We start from the raw sequence: 21,231 nt of genomic DNA on the forward strand, positions 1-21,231 counted from the left end.
GGCATTTTGACGACTACATTTTCACACATGCTGGTTCAAATCAAATCAAGTTTGTTTATATAGCACATTTAAAACCAACCGCAGTTGACCAAAGTGCTGTACAAATTCCTGGGGGAAGTCCTGTTCCTTGTGACCCTTCCACCACCCCACATGCCTCCTCCTTTACTACACTATTAGTACATTGGTCACCTGATTGCAGCCTTTCCAAATACATGGGTTATACAGATTACTGGTTCGTGATTATGTGGGATATGTATGAATTTGGTGCAGTACTTTTTGTAGGAACAGTACATGAGAACAGTCTGATTGAAATGCCCCCGGACACAATGGGATAGACCTACAATCAATCAGAGCAACAAAATGTTATGCTTCGCCGAGCAATAGACAAATGAGAACTGATTGCAGCATGCAGGGATGAGCTGTGATAGTGTAGCACCCATATGTCTGTGAATGAGTGTTGCCGCTTTTGCCATCAGAATTTGAAAGTAGTACTTTAACAGTATGTTCTGTATCAGCTGCAGCCATCTTGGTTGTTTTCATAACTGCTTAAACGGCTCTCCTCTTTTTTAAGCTGGGTTTATTTTGCATAAAGCCCAAATGATTTGCAAGTTGTCAGTCAACGTTCGCCACATCAGATAAATGGTTGTGATGGGTGCGTCCCATCTGAGGCCATCTGGAAGTCCAAAGCAGAGGCGGACCAGACGCATCTGCCAGAGCAAATAAAATATGAGCCGTCAGATTCATCTTGTTCCCCAGGCTACTGAAAGGTCCAGTGTGTGAGATTTAGTGGCATCTCAGGGTGAGGATGCAGAACTGAGACTTCTAATGTGTGCTATGGTGGGCTGAAATGCAAAAACCAAATGGCCCTGTCTAAAGCCTGTGTTTGGTTTTTCCATTCTGGGCTGCTGTGGAACAACATGGCAGATTCTGTAGAAAGGACCTGCTCAGTATGTAGATAAAAATGCCTCATTCCATCCCAGGTAACGAAAACACAAGCCTTTTTTTCAGGTGATTATAAGATAATGACTACATTGTCATGAATATTATACACTGTTTCTGCCAATACATGCCCCTAAATCCTACGCACTAGACCTTTAAGAAGTGAGATCTTTAAAATGCAGTAGAGTAACTATCCAGGTTTACGACTGACATGCCACTGCATTAATGGTGGCTTGTTATTCCAGGCCTATAACCCGGATTAGTCAGTAAAACCACATTACTTGGGATTTTCTCTAAGCAGTTTCTTGCATAAATATCCTCTGAAAGGACCCCAAAATAGCATTACATAATTAATTTGGGTAAATATTGTGACACTCGACTGTGTCATCATTACCCGTCCATACTTTTTCTGTATGACAATGATAACAAATTGTTGCTGATGAACGGGGGGATCTTAGTAAGTGGATGATGTAATGAGGAATATGATGATGATTACGAAAATGACATAATGACTGAAACAATGAAGGGTAAAAATACCTAACGCTAATGATGTCTGAATCAGAGGGGATACATGATGGTGGCAGGGTAAAACTAATGGAGGCCATTTTGTGTCTCAATAATCCCTGCAAGACAGCAGCAGCTCATTTCCATGTCACAGCAACAGCATTTAAAGACTGCTCCCTCACCATGAAACAAACAATATGGAAAGCTGAAAAGCAACCATAGCAACCATTTATCTCAGTATAATATTACTGATGGCATAAGAGTCCAAATTAGAGACAAAGATTCAATTCATTCTTGCATTTAGTTAATTTCCCACTGAATTATCGTCCCAATTTATCCTACAAATGGCATTCCAATTTGTCTCCCTTTTTAGGGGATTCATTTGGGGTTTTGAAGCAGGCCCTATTCGTTGCGGATATGCATCTCCAAGAACACAGATGCTGCGTTGTTTGCTTCGCCGAGAGCCTCAAACCCCCCACAGATGTGCTCATTTCTCTAGGCAAGGGGAAATGACATGCCTCTGTGCAGAATTTGGACATATCCCCCACTAATGATATAGAAATACACCACTAAGCAATTCTGTTGGGGACAGATCCTGTCTAATTTGGCGAGAACTTTGTTTATATGTGTATATGGCTGCATGACTCAAACTGTGTCCGCGTGTCACTTTCAAGTTCCAGTGGTAATTAGGTTGAAATCAGAGGAAAAACACCCCGATGTTGTGCGATCCATAGTATAATGTCTCAAGGGCGTTAATGAATGTGCAAAATGTAAGCGCACACTCATGAAAAAGCCTAGAAGTGAGTCAAATTGAAAGGACAACTGTGTCTAATGCACGTCATTGATTGAGGTTTCTCTGTTTGTCCGTTGTAATTATTTTGTTGGAGTACCGCAGAGAGCCACTGACCACAACCTTGCCCTGGGACATGCCGCCAGCAGAATAATAATAAAGCACGGGAAGAAAATTGAGGCCAGCCTCTCCAGTCTCAGGTCTTTCATTCGACATGAGTCAGACAGCAGAATGTGTTTGTATCACTTTGTGAAACCTAAATTAAATGTAAGTAGATGAGAGCAAGCCCCTGGTACTCTAAGGACTTTGTTTCAGTGCGAGAGCGAAGGAAGGAGGAGAATTTAATATGGCTGAAACCAGCATTTGTGTTGGCTGTGCTGATTGTCTGTATGAGAGGGGTTTAGAAGAAGCTAGGCCAAACTGAACCACTGGAGTGAGCTTTGGGGATAAGATGAAGGATTAAGGGGAAAAAAAAGGAGAACAGGGGAATGGGAAAGAAGTTTCGAAGGAGAGAGAGAGAGAGAGCAAGCCTCTGCGCCGCGCAGAGAGGGGAGGTGAGCGAGAAATGAAGATGAAGTGAGGCAGAGAGAAAAAGGGAAACTGTCTCGAACGTGTTGAGACAGAGGATGAATGTTTGAGGCTATAGCTTTTAAAAACTCCAATAAAGCCAGCTGGCTCCTGGCCGCATTGGAAAATGGAAAAAGAAGGCTTTGAGTGGCGAGTCCAGGGGCCAGTGGAGCGAGGCGGGGCCCGGTGAGGCCGAGCAGCGGGGCAGCCTTCCTTTGTGAGCGAGAACTCATTTACAATGGTTAAGGCAGGGTGAGCCGCACTTAGCCGGGCCAACACAGAACTGCAGCTTTCATCTGCAGTCTTCATCAGGACTCCAATCCATCATGTGCTTGTAATGAAACACTTTGTATTAACAATACACAATTATTCATCATATTCCTGCTTTACGAATCCAGCCACGATTTCTGGTCTGCCTTTCCCTTTCCCCAGCTCTATGCATGACTTATGTACAGCACAAAGCTTTGCCTTATAGCAGCATGGGGTGAAGTTGTAGAGGAAATGAGCCTGCTGGGCAATGATATGAGTAAGAAGATGCTCTGCTCGCAGTAAACACCAATCCTATCTGGCCGGGCTGCAGTAATGACTGAAGAATCCTGCTGTGGCCTCTCTGCTCACTCCTCTCCACCTTCAATATTAACATCTTTTCTCAGAGGCAGGAAATGCATCTGGGTGTGAGTTTTTGTTGGTGAACCTGGAAGATGAAGAGTTTCTTCTAAGCCACTGCTTTCGAACCCTTTTGGCGTGTGACCCCTTAAAGGAATAGTATAGCATTTTCGAAAGGGATATGCACTTAGTGGCTTCTTTTCTGGGTGTGACATTAGCTTAGCTTAGCATAAAGACTGGAGATTGGGGGGACCTAGCTACTTTGTGTCTGTCTGAGGGTGCTTTCACATCTGCCCTCTTTGGTTCAGTTTGGTTTGCCCCCTAAGTGCGGTTCGTCTGGGCAGGTGTGAACACAGCAATCACACTCGGGTGCGCACCAAAACAACCGGACCAAGACCTTATTGAAGAGGTGGTCTTGCAATATAGTCCACGATGAGCAGTGCTAAAATCAACCTGCGTAGTTGTCCCTCCATTGTGACATTAGAAAGTGTCACATTTATCCTGCAAGTGTACTCTTCTTCAATGTTTGGTTTACTTCCTGGATTTTTCCCACATGGAAATTCTGACCAATCAAGAGCAGCTTTCTCGCACAAGGCATTTGATCTGGTCCGCTTGTAAATGCTGCCGTGAGAACACGAACCAACTCTAGGCAATTATGCAACTTTGTAACACAATTAGTCCCTGATTCAGACCAAAGCAGGTGAACTCTAGGTCGGGCCTGTATCCACATAACGATTTTTCCTGAATGCCAGTGTCTTTTTTCAGTTGTTCTCAATGAGGAAGGAGCGTATGTAGCCACATGTAGCCGCCTAGTGAAAAAACGCCTAACCCAGCATCTTTTTTTCAATTCACTCTGCCTTAATGTGCGGCCACTTTGAGCGCTTCAAGTTCAAATCTCTGAACTTTTTTTAGAACGGCACCAGTGACATCTCTAATGGCCCTGCCTGCACCAGCCAACAATTAGCCAATGGTCTACGTCAGTGTCTGTCACTCGAGTATTTGTGGTGTGTCCGGCATGGACGAGAAGAGAGACGGAAGTGAGGAAAGTAAACAATTGACTTAATTCAAGAGGACATGCAATTGAAACAAACCTGTTTCAATCAGGAGAGACTCGTTTTTAGTTTTGGAAAAGAAAATTTTTAATGACAAGTGCACATGAGAACGTGTGAAAAGTCTTTGGCGATTAGACCCCTTTGAGATGGTGAGCTATAAGAAGGATGATGGATCCGTAGCCAATTAGGGAACCGCCCCGGGGTCTAGACGCTGGTGGTAGTAGAGGAAGTGATTTACATTTTATTTTCTCAGCCATTGAGCTCTTTAGCAGAAATCGTTCATAATTATTTGTGTCACTGGACGGTAGCGCACAGTAAATCTTTGTTCTTTCAACATCACGTTGTGTTGTTAATGTGCTAACTGGCTAACTGGCATCTTGAATCCGTCATGTCGGTCTTCTGGTTTCCCCTACTTTAAAGATGAATACAGACTACTGCCACCTGCTGCTGTGGAGACTTATTTCCTCTCACGCAGGCACAGCACATATGTGCTTGTTGGCCATTGGCTGTACTCTTTACGCAGTTTTCAAGTGAAACTTTTTGTCTGAGACATAGGCGACATTAAAAGATGATGCCAGTTTGGTGTGTGGGCCTTAAAGCTCACAAACTGACCCTTCACTAAGCCTCCCCACCTCGGTTAATGTTGTCAAGCCTTTCGAGTTTTTGAACCCGGCATATCAATATAGCATTTTCAAGGATATCAGTAAAAGATATTCCAAAGGAAATAACAGTTCTAACATATCAGAAAGAAGTACACGGAAAGGATAGCAGTCTGCATTTGAGAGCCATATTCACAATATAGTTTGTCTGCAGACTATTGTGAAAGACGAGGACACCAAAGCAAGTTCAGACACGCCAAGTCTTGTCGGTGGGCCTTTTCACAGCAGACGTTTTGACTCGTCATAGCAGGAAAAGCACAGGTGTTACTAATAACGCTAACGACGGCTCTGCTCTATTCAAGTGCTCCAGTGAGAGTAACAGCGAGCCAGCATGCACAATACCTGGATCCTAAAATCAAAGCAGCTTAATGGAACTCAGCCATTGTTAATTTAATTACTTACACCTGTGCTATCCCACTGTGACCAGTCTCAATGTACAGGAAACAAATACAGGGGCAACATTGTTCTTGCACAGCAGAGTAATGTTAAATGTAATATTGATTTATATCTATCAATCAATCGATCATTTATTTGTCACATGGAATTACACAAGGTGCAACTATAGTGAAGTGTGATACCCCTCCATTATCCTGCTTTTCAGCCTCAGATGGTGTTCAAAGAACTAACTTGAAGTTTAAACATAAGTAACTTTTTGGTTGCTAATTTGCTAAGCAAGCTAACATTAGTTAGCATTTTGCCTTAGAGCAAATAAAGGAGTGTTTGTCGATATTCGATGGGTTCAGCTGTGAGTGAGGTCATATACTGTTTGAATCCACATCCAACATTTCTTTCCTCGTGTTTTGGGGTTCTCAAAAGGGAAAAATGCAACACCCCCCTTTAAACTGTGCCTTCGTACTTGCAGGTGCCATATGCACACTGTTTAAGCATTTCCCCTGTTTTGAATGCTTGGCATGCCTCCCGTGCCTAGTTACTGTTGCTACAGTGGCCGTTCTAGGAAGAGGCTTAGCCAAAGGTCAATTAACATGCTCTATAATGTTTATGGTTTCAGGGACGTTACATGCTGGGAATACTTTCTGGTAAACAACATCAAGGTGCATCCCAAGGTCATTCAGTCATCACAGTGACATTCCCAGGTTTGGTACCACTGTGCTTGTACGAGGATCAAAATAAAATAAAATCTGGCGGCTCACAATATAGCCTGAGATGCTGCACAGAAGTACTGGGCAGATCAATGAACTGTTGTTTGTCAGGAAAAAGCAGATTTTTAAAGCTGGATTTATGGTAAACAGAAAAGTACCCAAGACAGAAGGTTTTGGATTTTGCTAACGCAGCACTAGATGGATGTGTCTAACGTGATCACGCCGTATCATCATGGTTTGATTATATTCCCCACAGTATATGTCCACTTTCATTTACTTTGTAATACAGAGTGATGGTGGACTGCCACGTACTTATAGAACTGGAGTTCTGAATAAGAGGCGACTGTGCAGCGGTGCAGAGGTTTACATTCTTTCATTCACTGTGATAGCAGGCGGTTATCGCAGTGAGCAGGAGGTTTGCAGTGGAAATGGCATTACTAAATATGCTTTACTGAAAAGACTAAGACTTCTGAGCCTTACTTCACCTTCCCTAATGCTGTCTCCACTCTGAACAATCTCTATGGGCATCAGAAACTTGTAGGAGACAAAACAAGCAGCTAATCCCAGCTCTTGCAGTCTCCACATGGTATCTCAGTAAAGTGGACATCAGCTACACTGTAGCCTACGGCTGTAACCACTTAACGAGAAACCATCACTCTAGGAACACTATAAACTCGGGGAAAGACAGCAGAATTGTTGAACTCCTGAACTGTACTTGTGAGCCAATGCCACAAATGTCTGTGTTATAACCGTGTCAACCACAGACATTTTCCTTTTCTGTTTAATTTTTACAGGCTTGAGAGGCAGAGATGGGACCAAGTCATTGTTTTGCAAGTCACAAGTAAGTCTCAAGACCTAGCACTCAAGTCCCATATGAAGACAGGATATTCAAGAGTCAAATCCTAAGTTAAGACTGACAGATCCTGAGTCAAGGCCCAAGTCCTAAATTTTGAGGTACAAGTCCTAAACAAGTCATAATGAACTCTTCACCAAACATAATGCCTCAGCAGAGTAATTCATTCATTCATTTTCCGTAACCACTTATCCTGTTAGGGACTGCGGGGGGGCTGGAGCCTATCCCAGCTGACATTGGGTGAGAGGCAGGGTACACCCTGGACAGGTCACCAGACTATCACAGGGCTGACACATAGAGACAGACAACCATTCACACTCACATTCACACCTACGGACAATTTAGAGTCACCAATTAACCTGCATGTCTTTGGACTGTGGGAGGAAGCTGGAGTACCCTGAGAAAACCCACACTGACACAGGGAGAACTTGCTAACTCCGCACAGAAGGGAAACCTCCACCCCAGGTTTGAACCAGGAACCTTCATGCTGTGAGGCAACAGTGCTAACCATTGCCACCCAAAATAATCATTAGTGCTTTTAAAAATGTGTATTTATTTGTTGAAACAGGTTTCAAACAGGTTTTGAAAAAGTTACTTCACTGTTAAGCTAATGTTAGCTAAGCATTAGCTCGCTAACTATATTAATATTAGCCTCGACTTACCATTTTCTGTGCAACTTCAAATGTATATTCATCTGCATGTTTTGCATTCTGCAATTTCAATAACATACTATACTACTTACATGATCTTTGGGTTTGGGGGGAGGTACCAAGTATTTTCAAATTCAATGGCGCAAGTCAAAGTGAAGTCACAAGTCATCAGTGTTAAAGTCCAAGTAGAGTTTGACAAGTCTCAAGTCATCAAATTTGTCACCCGAATCTGGTTCAAGTCCAAGTCATGTGACTTAAGTTCACGTGTCTGTTGAAAAGGTAAAGTTATCCAGTACTAGATGAAAACAAGCAAAAAATAAAACGGTAAATCTAAGTTTGTCTGGCTTCAACATTTTTCTGCTTCCCTATCCTATTAATCATCTCGCTTCCTCTTAGTTTTATCTTGCGATTCCTTGGGGGGTCCCGACCACCTGGCTTGGAAGCACTGCTTTGCGCCATAAACGTGTCAGGTATCTTAAATTGTTTTAATGAGAAACCATTTCCTCAGGAGGAAAACTGTTTATTTTTGGGGCATGAACACAACATTATCCAGGCCGAAAGCAACTCCTGAGGGTATAATCAATGTTTGATTATATTTAGCAAATGTGTATTCTACCTATCCCACTTTTCTGATACCTGAGAAGTGTTGAAAAGTTAGCAAGTGAAAACAGAAGCAAGGTATTTCTCTGCCAGAGCCATCCAAATAAATCTTCCCCGGTCTTGTCTTCTTGGCAACCGGGCCTCCTCACTGTGATCTGCAAATATAGAGCAGGGCAGGCTTCATTGCAGGAACTGCCATTACTGTTGCCGAGCAGTGCAGGCAGAGTGAGAACAGGCTGTATGTATGACTGTGAACATCCACGGTGAGGGCGTGAGTCAGTGGATTTGGCCGGAATTAAGAGCCTGTGCCCGTTGAGAAATGGGGCTCAACACGTTGTTACCCATAAATCCCAAATGTTCTCATTATTAAGTGAATTTATCTTGTCAGAGGCCGGGACGTGGCTCAATTTCGGCTCTAGATTGCCATCCAGCTTTATTGAGTGGTCTCTCTCTCCTCAGTCAGAGGGAGGAGACGCCCTTGCCAAAACGAGGCTGGCGCGATGACGGCCGCCATCGACATCTTTACAGCTTCATCCTCCACTGACTTTGCATACGCTTACACTACATACTCTCACATTGTGCTGAGTCACGGTGATTTGGCCCCAGGGATTTGTTTTGTTTTGGGGGCGGGGGAGGAACGGATGTCCAAATGTATGTGTTTGCCCATTTATCACGAGAAGTTATGGCTCCTTTGTTTTTGGCACTGAATGAAATCAGTGAAATAAAAGTCTGTCAACTTTCTTTGATGAATTTAATATCGTCCTGCTGTTTGTCTTCCCTGCAGATGCACCAAAATCAAAGTCCAGACGCATTATCTTACCCCTCTGTATCTCTGTGTTTCTGTGGGTGACTTGTCATTATTTGGCTTTGTGTCCTCTTTAACATAGCTATCAGTGGGAGAGACGCACTGTCTTCAATCCCGCTGGTTAGCAGACTGAAGCCAGCATGGCCACTGTTGCATCCATGCTTGTCACTCTGGGTGTGTTATCATTAACGGAAGGCAGATAGCAGGGAGGAACCAAACACGGAGCCACTCGGCCGTCAATTTGGCAGCTGTCTCTCTGTCTTTCTCTCTCTCTCTGAGACTGTTAGGCGTGTTTGTCTTTAGTATCGTGGAGTTCAGTGTATTTTAAGGTTGCTGAATGGTCTGTGTGATAAGCTTGGGGAAGGATTTATTCATGAGTGGGTTTATTCTTGGGTCTGTGTACTCTGCTAGAAGAAAATCAAATGCAGTTTAGTTAATTTTCTGTTCGCTCCGGCTCAGCTGGCCATTGGGGTAATTCACTGAAATAAGGTGTTTGGTACAATGAACGCTGCAGGTTTAAAAAAAATGGTTTCTGCTTGTGTGGTCTCGACTATATAATAGATGTAAGATGTAAGAAAGATCTAAGTAAAAAACATGGGGTTTTAATAGTTTTTCGTACTGTAGGAGCAGATGGTACCTTTAAATGTACCCTGTGGAAGTTTCTAGTTGTATGTGTGCAATGTGTCTCATTAAATGGATCCTTGTGGTCTAACAAGTCAGCATCTCCAAATGTGAGGCCATGGTTCTCTGACGAAAACTGATGGACTACCCTTTCTGGGTTGGCAGAGAGTAACTGCCTCAAGTGAAGGAGTTCAAAAATCTCGGGGTCTTGTTCAGGAGTGAGGGTAGAATGGAGCGTTCGGCACAGCTTCTGCAGTGATGGGGGCGCTGAGCTGGATCGTCATGGTGAAGAGGGAGCTAAGCCAGAAGGCAAAGCTTTTGATTTACTGGTCCGTCTATGTCCCAACCCTCACCTATGGGCATGAGCTCTGGGTTGTGACCAAAAGAATGAGGTCGCAGATACAAGCGGGCGAAATGAGTTTCCTCAGAAGGGTGGCTGGGCTCAGCCTTAGAGATAGGGTAAGGAGCTCGGACATCCGGAAGGAGTTTGGAGTAGAGCCGCTGCTCCTGGAGGAGCTGGAAAGCGTTGTTAGGTAAAGGGACGTCTGGGTTTTTTTGCTTGGCCTGCTGCCCCAGGACCCGGCCCTGGATAAGCGGATGAAAATGGATGGATGAATGGACGTTTGCAAAGCAGATTTCTTTGAATATTATGCAACTTGCACTGTGTTTATCCATGTTTACTTCAGGCTAGAAGTCTTTGTTTCTTCATTTTGGTGGTGCACTGCTATCTTTCTTGGCACTTCACCCACTACTGATCAGTGGAACTGTGTGAAACCATGGGAGGTGATCACGGGACGCCTGTGTTGATTTTAGTTTTAGCATTCTGTAGGATAAAAATCCTCCTCAGGCTAGTTGCTTTCAGTCTTTACCCATGGTGGTTATTTTTCCAATAAAGACAACGCAGTCCTTCAGAGTTCATTGTGAAATACCGGTAGGTTTACTGTGAGTCTTCAAAGATTACACACAAAACCAAGCTGGTCCCAGGAGCAGACTGAACTGTCTCAATATTACATTCACTTTTATGCTGTTCACATTCCCCTCCTGTTGTGGGCCTTGTTGGCAGTGCCCTCCTACTGTTGCGCCCTCTGATCTCTATTTCTTACTCTTCTTACTCCTGCCACCATTTTTTTTATCCTCCAAACATCATGACATCACCTGATGCACACACACTTTGCAAATACATACACCATCATCTTTTAGCTCACATCAGAATATATATGATTAATAATGAATATCTGTCTATTTATTCTGATTTTTGCTTCACTGACGTAATAACCAAATGTAAATCAATCTTTCAGGATTCTTACACACCTGTAGTTTGGTACATTTGGCCCAGACCAGGGGAAGAAATAACTGTATAATGTACAATACATTGCTGCATTAGTTCTGTTTCGGCTCATGTTCACTATGACCTTTTACAAATGAACATTCAGTTATACAAACTAAAGCAAACTCATTGATTGACAGTTGTGGTGGTATCATCCTACATCATCAGCACATTACAAGGACCCATGTGGTGAAATCAAATTCCGGTGACTAACAGCAGGTAAGATGATGTTATGTACAGCAATTTGCTGGGAGATTTCACACTTCTTTATGGATTTAATGAACACACAGTTGGATACAATCACAACAGACCTCAGTTTTAACTGCTTTTGAGTCTGATTGATCAGAGAAAATCCATGTTCTTGCATAATGATACGCATGCCATGGTGACCAAATGATTTACATGAATAGAGCTGTGGCCTCGGTGATAGAGTGGGTTGTCTGCTATTCGGAAGACTGGCAGTTTGATCCCCAGCTCCTCCAGTCTGCATTTTGAAGTGTCCTTGGTCAAGGTACTGAACCCCAAATTGCTCCCAATGGCTGTTCCATCGATGTGTGAGAGCGTGTAAATGGTTACTAAGTAGAAGGTAGCCCCATGTATGGTTGCCTCGGCCACCAGTGTGTGAATGTGTGTGTGAATGGGTGAATGTGACGTGTAAAAAGCACTTTGAGTGGTCAGAAGAGTAGAAAGGTGATGTACAAGTGCAGTCCATTTAACATTTAAAAGTACATACAAAATCTAGTGTTAGGTTTGTTTTCACACCACAAACAAACCCCACCAGAGTCCACTTGGAAATAGGCTGAGACCCTCCTTTTTAAGTCCTTTTGTCTGGTCTTGATGGTATTGCACTTTCTACTCTGATTAAGCCTGGCATGCCTGCAAGTTGGTACAGCTCATGCTTTGTTTGGTTTTGCATGTGAGCTTTGTTGTAGCCTGGTTTCTCTTTGTGTTTTGCGTCTTGGGACGACTTGATTGGCTAGTGAGCCTTTGTTCAGAGGAACCTTTGGGTATGCTACTTTGGTCAAGCACTTATGTTAATTCCAGTTTTGTGTGCATTTGGTAGCTAGAATTTGCTTTGTCCGCCTGCAGGCCACCTTGTTAGAACTCGTGATGAGCTTTGGTGCTCATTCAGTGCAACATTTTGATGTCTACTTTGAGTCGGGGGTCTAACCAGCTCCTGACTCTACCTCACTGCTCTATAGTCACTTTCCTGAATTCCTGCAAAACACAAATCTGCATTCTGAGGTGGGTACTGTTCTCAATCGTAGCCTACGAATTTTCAATCAATGCCTTTGTCACCAGCCACCAGTTCTGTTGTGACCCCTTACTTCCCCTATGCACCAGTTTCTGATTACCAGTAGTTTCTCATCCTTAAATTGCTTAGTTTGTATGATGGGGGGACATTTGGTAAACTGCAAGTTAAAAGTGGTGAAGTGTTATTTCTTTTATTTTGTCATTTTGGCATGCTTTGTGTTCCAGATGTTAATGTGGAACCTTGATCTTAAGAGGAGTGTGTGTGACGCCCCTACCACTGTTTTTGAAAATGCTGTGGCCAACCTCATCAGGCAGTTGGCTGACATGGGAGGGTTGTTACCTTGATGAAGCTCACCTGGGCCCTCCAGGCTACAAAAGCTGCCTCATGTTTGCACCTGCTCTCTGCCTTCCTGCAGCAGACATCCACCTGGCCATTTGTTTGATTCGCACCAGACTTCAATCGACAGCTTTGACAGCGACCCAAGCCGACCATACTTAACAGGTAAACGCACCAGAATTTGTCTAAACTGAACGAAACAGGTCAGTTTAGTTTCTTATTTTGGTTCCTGTGGCTCCACAGCCTCTGAACTACGCGGTCGAAAAACACTATTGGCACCTATTTTATTTTAATCAGGAGAGACTTGTTCTGAGAGAAAAGAATATTTATTTGAATGTGCACATAAGGATAAGAAATGTGAAAAGTCTTTGGCAATTAGACCCATTGTGATGTCATCTATTCCAGGAGGGTGGTAAAGATGTAGTAGATTAGGGATCCTCTCCTGTGGAGTCTAGACGCTGGTGGTGGTGATGAGATGAAGAGGGAGCTGAGGATCTGGGTGTGAAAAGGAATGGGCTTTTGATGAGCTGATGCTGGGCTCTGGATAAGGTGACTGGAGGTGAATGGAGTGGAGGAGGGAGCATCAATTCCTCCTAGAATGACAGCTTACAGGAGCAGACAGGAGAACAGATTTAAAGTTTGGCAGCAGCAGCAGCAACAAAAATGGCTGAAGGAGATCATGGCAAAGTTTGATGGGCTAACTAGGAGAGGTAACACCCACAGTCAGCTAATTGGAAGTGGTGGGAGTGGGATAGAGAGAGAACTGTGAATGGATGTAGCATAAAGAAAGTCTTCCTAATTGAACATACGCTGAGCTTGATCAAAGGCAAAATCTGTGTTGTCAAAGTAGTGAAGATGTTTTGCTCGTGTTTTGTCTGTTTTTGAGTTTATGTATGTTGCAGTTTATTAAACACTCTGTGCTGCCATACTAGTTGCTTTAATTTGGATGTTTGCTTCTCGCTGTGTTCCTACAGAATGTTTCTAATACTATAAAGAAGATTAAAAGTCAAAGTCGCTCGCTTAATTCTTCCACACCTTCTTTACTAAACACAGAGCATTTTAAGGTTCTTGAAAATAAACGCATACTCACTCACTGCTCCCTGTATGCTTTGGAGTTTGCTCATACAGTCTACAACCTGCGCAGGCATGCAGTAAAAGCTGATACCTTCCACACACACAGTGCACACAATATAAACCATATCTCTCCAACCATTCACTGCCGCTGCACCTCCCATTTACAGCAAGAGATCTCCCAGATAACCCACTATCTCACAAATTAGAATAGTCACTCAGCCAGCTCCTCTTCAGCACATTCTTTAACGGCTGCAGATTTGTGACAGTCGCAACCACCAGGATTCAATTTAAATCTCCACTTGACATGCTGAGTATGAGATGGTGCTTTAGCACAATCTTTCTCGCGGAGGTGACAAGGCTTTTCCGCCAAGACAAGTCCCGGTGCTGAGTACAGGACCTGATTTGGAAGTGCCCTTATGTACAGAGCTTGACCTTGTGTGCTTGTTTTACAATGCAGTCAAATTGGTGGCATTTTTGAACAGAGTGTAGCTATGATGGGTTTCATAGTAGCACCGCTTTACTTCCTCATTAAGTCTAAATGTCAGGCAGTGCTACAGATGGAAGAGCTACTCTTTTAACCTAGCTTCTGACAGTAAACACAGGTACTGCTATCGAGCATGAAGAGGTACAGGTAGAATGATTTGGGAGCAGATGTCATGGAGCTCTTGAAATCGCATATCATAACCCTTAAAATCTCTTACCTTGGTTCATATTACTGAGAGTTGTTGACCTTGGGGTGCTGTGGAGCAGTGTGATTCAGTATATTTACTCTGCAGTGCAAAAACAGCCATGTGACTCAGCAGCTTTTCTGAGAAATAAAGGTGTGAATGACACAGAGGAAGTAAAACTGGAAAATGCTGGGAAGTGTGGACTGAAAATGAACAAATGCTGGGAACTCGCCACGAGTCAGTAAAATTAATGAGCCCTCGTGAATGAGTGGTGAAATGTCTGACAGGCTACACAGCAAGTGTGTACAGCTTTTCGCTTACTACATACAGGAGAGGTAAGAGAGTTTCAATAGTTTCCAATTAAGGCTGCAGATAACATTATCAACTGCTATATTGATCTTTTTTTTTATCACCTAGTCACCAAATTGTCGGAAAATCTTTAAAAATAGCCATCACAATCTCCCTGAGCCAAAGCTGTGTCCTCTAATTGCTGGCTTTCTTGAACTGAAAGCCAATAATGAAATGAAATAAAACTAAGCAGCAAATTCCAGCTTCTCAAATGTAACAATTTGCAGCTTTACTGTATAGAAGTGTAAACTAAATACACTCACTGGCCACTTCATTAGGTACACCTTGCTAATACCAGGTGGGACCCCTTTTTGCCTTCAGAACTGCCTTAATTCTTGGTGTCACAGATTCAACAGGGTGCTGGAAACATTCCTCAGAGATTTTGGTCCATATTGACATGATAGCATCACACAGTTGCTGCAGATTTGTCAGCTGCACATCCATGATGTGAATCTCCCGTTCCACCACATCCCAAAGGTGCTCTATAGGATTGAGATCTGGTGACTGTGGACGCCATTGGAGTACAGTGAACTCATTGTCATGTTCAAGAAACCAGTTTGAGATGATTTGAGCTTTGTGACATGGTGCGTTATCCTGCTGGAAGTAGCCATCAGAAGATGGGTACACTGTGGTCATAAAGGGATGGACACGGTCAGCAACAATACTCAGGTAGGCTGTGGTGTTTAAACCATGCTCAGTTGGTACTAAGGGGCCCAAAGTGTGCAAAGAAAATGTCCCCCACACCATTACACCACCACCACCAGCCTGAACTGTTGATACAAGGCAGGATGGATCCATGCTTTCATGTTGTTTACACCAAATTCTGACCCTACCATCTGAATGTCGCAGCAGAAACTGAGACTTATCAGACCAGGCAACGTTTTTCCAATCTTCTGTTGTCCAGTTTTGGTGAGCCTGTGTGAATTGTAGCCTCAGTTTCCTGTTGTTAGCTGACAGGAGTGGCACCTGGTGTGGTCTTCTGCTGCTGTAGCCCATCTGCTTCAAGGTTGGACGTGTTGTTGGTTCAGAGATGGTCTTCTGCAGACCTTGGTTGTAACCAGTGGTTATTTCCATCTTCAGTCCGACATGGTGTCCACTCTAATCGAGGGGTGAGGGGGATTTGATGTTTCTTAACCAATCACTAGAGACCAACGCTTCTGCCTGAGTCCTTTTAAGTCCACACTGATGCATAGCCATGCGAACATGCTTGTTTTGTTGGGGGTTTAAGAGACAAGCGGAGGGAAGTAAAACAAACTACGATGTCGGGAGATATTGAAAGGACATGTTGATTTAGAGCAGCCTAGATGACAGCATCTGTCTTGCCTATCACGCTCACCATTGTTGTTTTTACTCCTTATTGGGTCTGGCGCACAGCTTGACAACAACTTGACAACGGCACTAGTCCCACTGATTGGATAATTGAGTCCACCTGCAGTGCTTGTTGGTCATTTTTTCTTTTGACTGAATAACAGCCGTTTCATGTCAGGATGCCAGATGAATCAGTCAACTCAAACTCAATGGACAGGGCGGATTAAAGGGATTGAACTCATTTCATCAAGTCATCTTGTGCCTCTGGAAAAAAGCATAATTTTTCAATATTTTGCTTCATATTATTGACAGACACTGTCAGATGAATTGGTTATGAAAATAATGTTTAGTCATAGCCTTAAACAAAACAACTTAAGACAGCTGCAACACAGCCTCAGCACTGTATGTGGTCCTCTCTGATCATTTTAAATTGTGAAATTTATAATGACAAGTACTACCTACCAGCACTCTGTCACCACAGTAATGCTGCTATTTTCACACCATATGTAAATGATGTAAGCACGCCTTCCTGACACATTCCTACATGATTTGTAGAAGCATGATGATAATGATGATGACAGAAGCGATGTGGAGCAGTGATAATGGACAATGATGAAGGCACGGACACGGAGGTATGGTGGAGACTGCAGTGAGAGCTGTGCTGAGGTTTCAGTGACATCTGCTGGAAACACGACAGCTACAAGAGAGAGACTTGTGTAACTGCTATGTTGATATAATTTTGACCAACAGCAAGGTGTTACTTTCTTTCCCCAGTTAATTTAACCACAAAGTACACTCCCTCATCCCAGCAGCAGCAGCCCGTGTGAGGTACATGAAACAGCAAGGTAAAGAGGGATTACAGAGTGCACATAATACAACAAAGGATTTCACAGAGTGTAATCCATAAATATATTCCACCACAACACACACTTTAATTATAAAGACCAACATGTATAGATGCTGCTGTGGTCTGTTGGTGTTACAGTGTTATACTGGATTGTGAGGATACTGTGCAGACATGATGTAACACTGCCATCTACTGTTGAAAACCCAACAATAACTGAAAGGTAGATGTCACTGAATATTTACTAGAGGTGGCTTCCACATCCAAAAGCAGTTTGTCATACATAAAGTGCACTTGGTGCTGATCCTGATACTTTATGTGGTTTTACAGCTGTAATAGGAATAAATGGGGACTGTGACCCTGGTAGGCCATTAGGAATTATGGACAGGGAAACAAAATTGTTCAAACTGGGCTCCTCATCCAAACCCACTCTAGCACCCCCACTCAAGCTCTAATACCAACATGGGTAATTGAAAATGGCCTTACTACAATAAAATGGCTACTATGGGGACTAACATCATCACACATGAATACAGTTGGGATCATTACATCCACAAGAGTCTACCTATACCCAGACTTGTGCATTACCTAGACTGTTTAGGGACCCCACAATGGAGAAATATGAAAAAATGGCAATGCAGCTTTTCTCACGCTGAAATTAAGCCTAACTTTTGAGCAGTATTTAGCCTCCTCCCAACAAGATAGTATGACTTTGTTGATACCAATGAATGCCTTGTTTCATATTATACCAGTATCTTCACTCTGGCTTTAAAGCTGGGCCCCCAACGGGTTTTATTTGCTCATCTGCCTAGCTCCTCACCTTTACCACGCTCAGCTGGGTTGAAACTCGACCACTGAAACCAGACTGTACTTGAGCAGCCGTGGCTCAGGAGGTAGAATAACTGCAGGGGCTGGAGTACCAGATGAAAAGCTGAAATGTGTTTGGAGAATTGATTTATTTATCATGTAAATATATATAACTCATATTGTCAGTGATATAAGTCAGTAAGTAAATTGTTGGACTTGAACCCATGTAAGTGTCAACTATAGACCCATGTATGGACCACACCTGGGCCTTGGGCCAGGGTCATCTGTACCCTTTAGCCCCTTTTACACTGCCTGTTCAAGGCGGGAATATCACGCCGTTATGGTCCAAGGCTAATGTATTTTGCTTGGGTGTACAAGGCGACTGCAGCACCATTACGTGGGGGAAACCTGGAATGATCCAGAGGGTGCAGGACTGGACAAGGGACATGCGGTATAACTGTAGATATTTATTATACCATAAGTTCAAGTGTTTGTTTTATCATTCCAGACCAATATGAGAAGATCTACTTCCATCAAGATGGAGCACAATGGTCATTATAGATTCATATATCACATTAACACTGTAACAAAATCAGCCTTCTCCCATCTTAAAAACTTTATCCAAGGTTACACCATTCATGTATTACTCATTGCAACAGTGAATGCTCAGACCCAGACACCCAGAGTATGCAACAGAATACACAACAACTGTTTATGACCTCCTCAGGTGAAGATTCAGCAGTCTACCAATATCAAGAGGAGGACATGCGACTGTGCGATCAGCAACATTACCTTTCAGACAGAGAAGATGAATAGTTTGAGTGAGGAGAATTGGGCTATCTGTCAATTTACAACAAGCATCCCTGAACAGAATGACGAACTGTGACACCAATCAGTAGCTCCTAACAGAGCCATCCTGGCATGTTCTTCACGGACATTTCACAACTTAATTCATGTGACTCCAATGACTCCCAAATGACCGCCACGTAATGACTCTCATGTGACACTGTGATGTGGACCACTGCCAGAGGATGAAATGCCTGGGACACCCACTATGAAATACAGTGTGAATACAGGACATCTACTTTAATCCATCCTTACCCTCTGCTTTATCCTGTATTTATCTTGCTTGATACCAGACAGAATTGTCAGCTCATTACAATCTGTTTCCAGCTTCAGTCTGATGTTGTGTCCACTCTAACTGATTTCCATGGGGGAGGGAGATTCTATTTTCCCTACCCAGCTACCAGAGACCAACGTATCCCACTGGATCTAATGCCATTTTAAGTCCACACTCATGCATAGCCATGCCAATTTACCTGTTTTGCTGGGGTGTTGGGAGCGGAGCAACGTGAAACAAACTAGGTTGTTGGTTGAAATTGAGAAGACATGTAGATTTAGAACAGCCTTGATAGCAGCGCCTATTTTATATAGCACTTGATTGTTGTTATTACTCCTCAGTGGTTTTGTCAAGGTGGCGTGGTGGTGCAGTAGTTAACATTGTTGCCCCACAGCAAGAGGGTTCAAGGTTCGATCCCGGGTGTGGGAGCCCCTCTGTGCAGAGTTTGCATGTTCTCCCCGTGTCAGCGTGGGCTTTCTCTGGGTACTCCAGCTTCCTCCCACAGTCCAAAGACATGCAGGTTAATTGGTGACTCTAAACTGTCCGTAGGTGTGAATGTGAGTGTGAATGGTTGTCTGTCTCTATGTGTCAGCCCTGTGATAGTCTGGCGACCTGTCCAGGGTGTTCCCTGCCTCTCGCCCAATGTCAGCTGGGATAGGCTCCAGCCCCCCCACGGCCCCCAACAGGATAAGCAGTCACAGAAAATGAATGAATAGTTTTGTCACACTGCTTGACCACAGCCTGACAACGGTGATTGTTTTTTATTTCAACCAAGAAACCACTGTTTCATGCCACATTGCCAGACAAATAAATCAATTTGAACTCAGTGGAGTGGGTGGATTCAAAGGTTTGGACCCAGGCAAGTATTTATCCCTTTATCCCTTACTTGATCAATTGTTGGATAATACTTTTCCTGTGCTTCTTTTATTTATTTCAAATATATTTTAGGGCTTTTTTGCCTTTTATTGATAGGACAGTTGTTAGAAGGCGAAGGGGGACGACATGCAGTAGGGAGCTGTGGGTTAGAATCGAGCCCACGGCCACTGCGGCAAGGACAAGGCCAAACTTGTATTAACCTTAATTTAAAGCACTTTAGACTTGATCTCTGTATAAACACAGTTACATTATATCACTTACAGTTGCTCCTTCTTTTCTAATTAAACATACTTTTGATTTTATTGGCTTGTAAAACTGAACATTAGACAATATTTGCTCCTGGCAGGATGTCTTCATTCAAACAGCTGGTATGATGATGTTATTTAAGCAAACTGACAGATGAAACAACATTTAAAAAGTGCTGGGAAAACAATTAATCTTTTATTTATAGTGTGTTTCATCAGAGCTAGACGTTCTGAGACGACATTTTACAGATAAGCACCTCTGTTTAAATTATTATTGCTATTTTTTAAATGTTATATTTGTTGAAATGTGCTTTTGAGAGATTCAACTAGTGTTGCACTTTAGCAAACAAACAAGTTGTCCTACTAAACTGTAAGACCCTCAGGGATCACATGCTGCGTTTAAATGCATTTAAACCATGAAATGTGGCGTATAATTCTTAACATGCACAAAATGTACCTCAGGGTCTGAAATGCCATGAAACAATAATTTGTGTATCAATACCAGAGTAACTTTATGATGTCTGTAAAGATGTTTTTTTTAGATACTGGGGAATCAACTGCGTAAAAAATGCAAACAGTGTATGTCATTTTATATCCTGATATCACTCTATTGATTGAAATATAAACCTAAACATAAAGTGCTGTCCTGTGGCGTTAAATGCTCAAGTGTCATGAAAAAAATCACACACAACACTCTTCACATAAAACACACACACACATAGGTGCATGCATGATATACGTAGCAATATTACGCGTAAAAATATGCTATGAACTGCGCTCTGCTGCTGCAGTAAGCATCACATCAGACAGAACTCTTTACACATCACTTTCACTTCGCTTTCTCACCCGTGTTACCCTGAATTCATGAAGACAGCTTTGTTTTCCTTGCACGCCTCCGCAGTGAATGAAGAATCCAAACACAGAAAATACTTGATGATTTGGAGAACCTAGGGGCCAAGTTTAACAACTGCAAAAGTATATCAAAACATCCATTTACAAACTCTCACACAACTCATGCAGTGTAATCCACGTCTCATTTATCTAGTCAAATGCTCAGCACTTCCCAAACACCTGCGTTTTCGTTAAATTCTCACTATTTAAAACACTTCTGCTCTTTATGGGTGAAGCTATTTTCTTATGTTTGTATCACAATTTACTTGGAATCATCAAACTGACGACTTTTTTTTTAAATATACAATATTATCATATCATTGTAACACAAAGTCCATATACAGTAGCACTGAGTTATTTCTCTGATTTCCATACAGACTAAGCTT

Source organism: Epinephelus moara, chromosome 12 (assembly GCF_006386435.1).
Source record: "Epinephelus moara isolate mb chromosome 12, YSFRI_EMoa_1.0, whole genome shotgun sequence".
NCBI classification, from domain to species: domain Eukaryota; kingdom Metazoa; phylum Chordata; class Actinopteri; order Perciformes; family Serranidae; genus Epinephelus; species Epinephelus moara.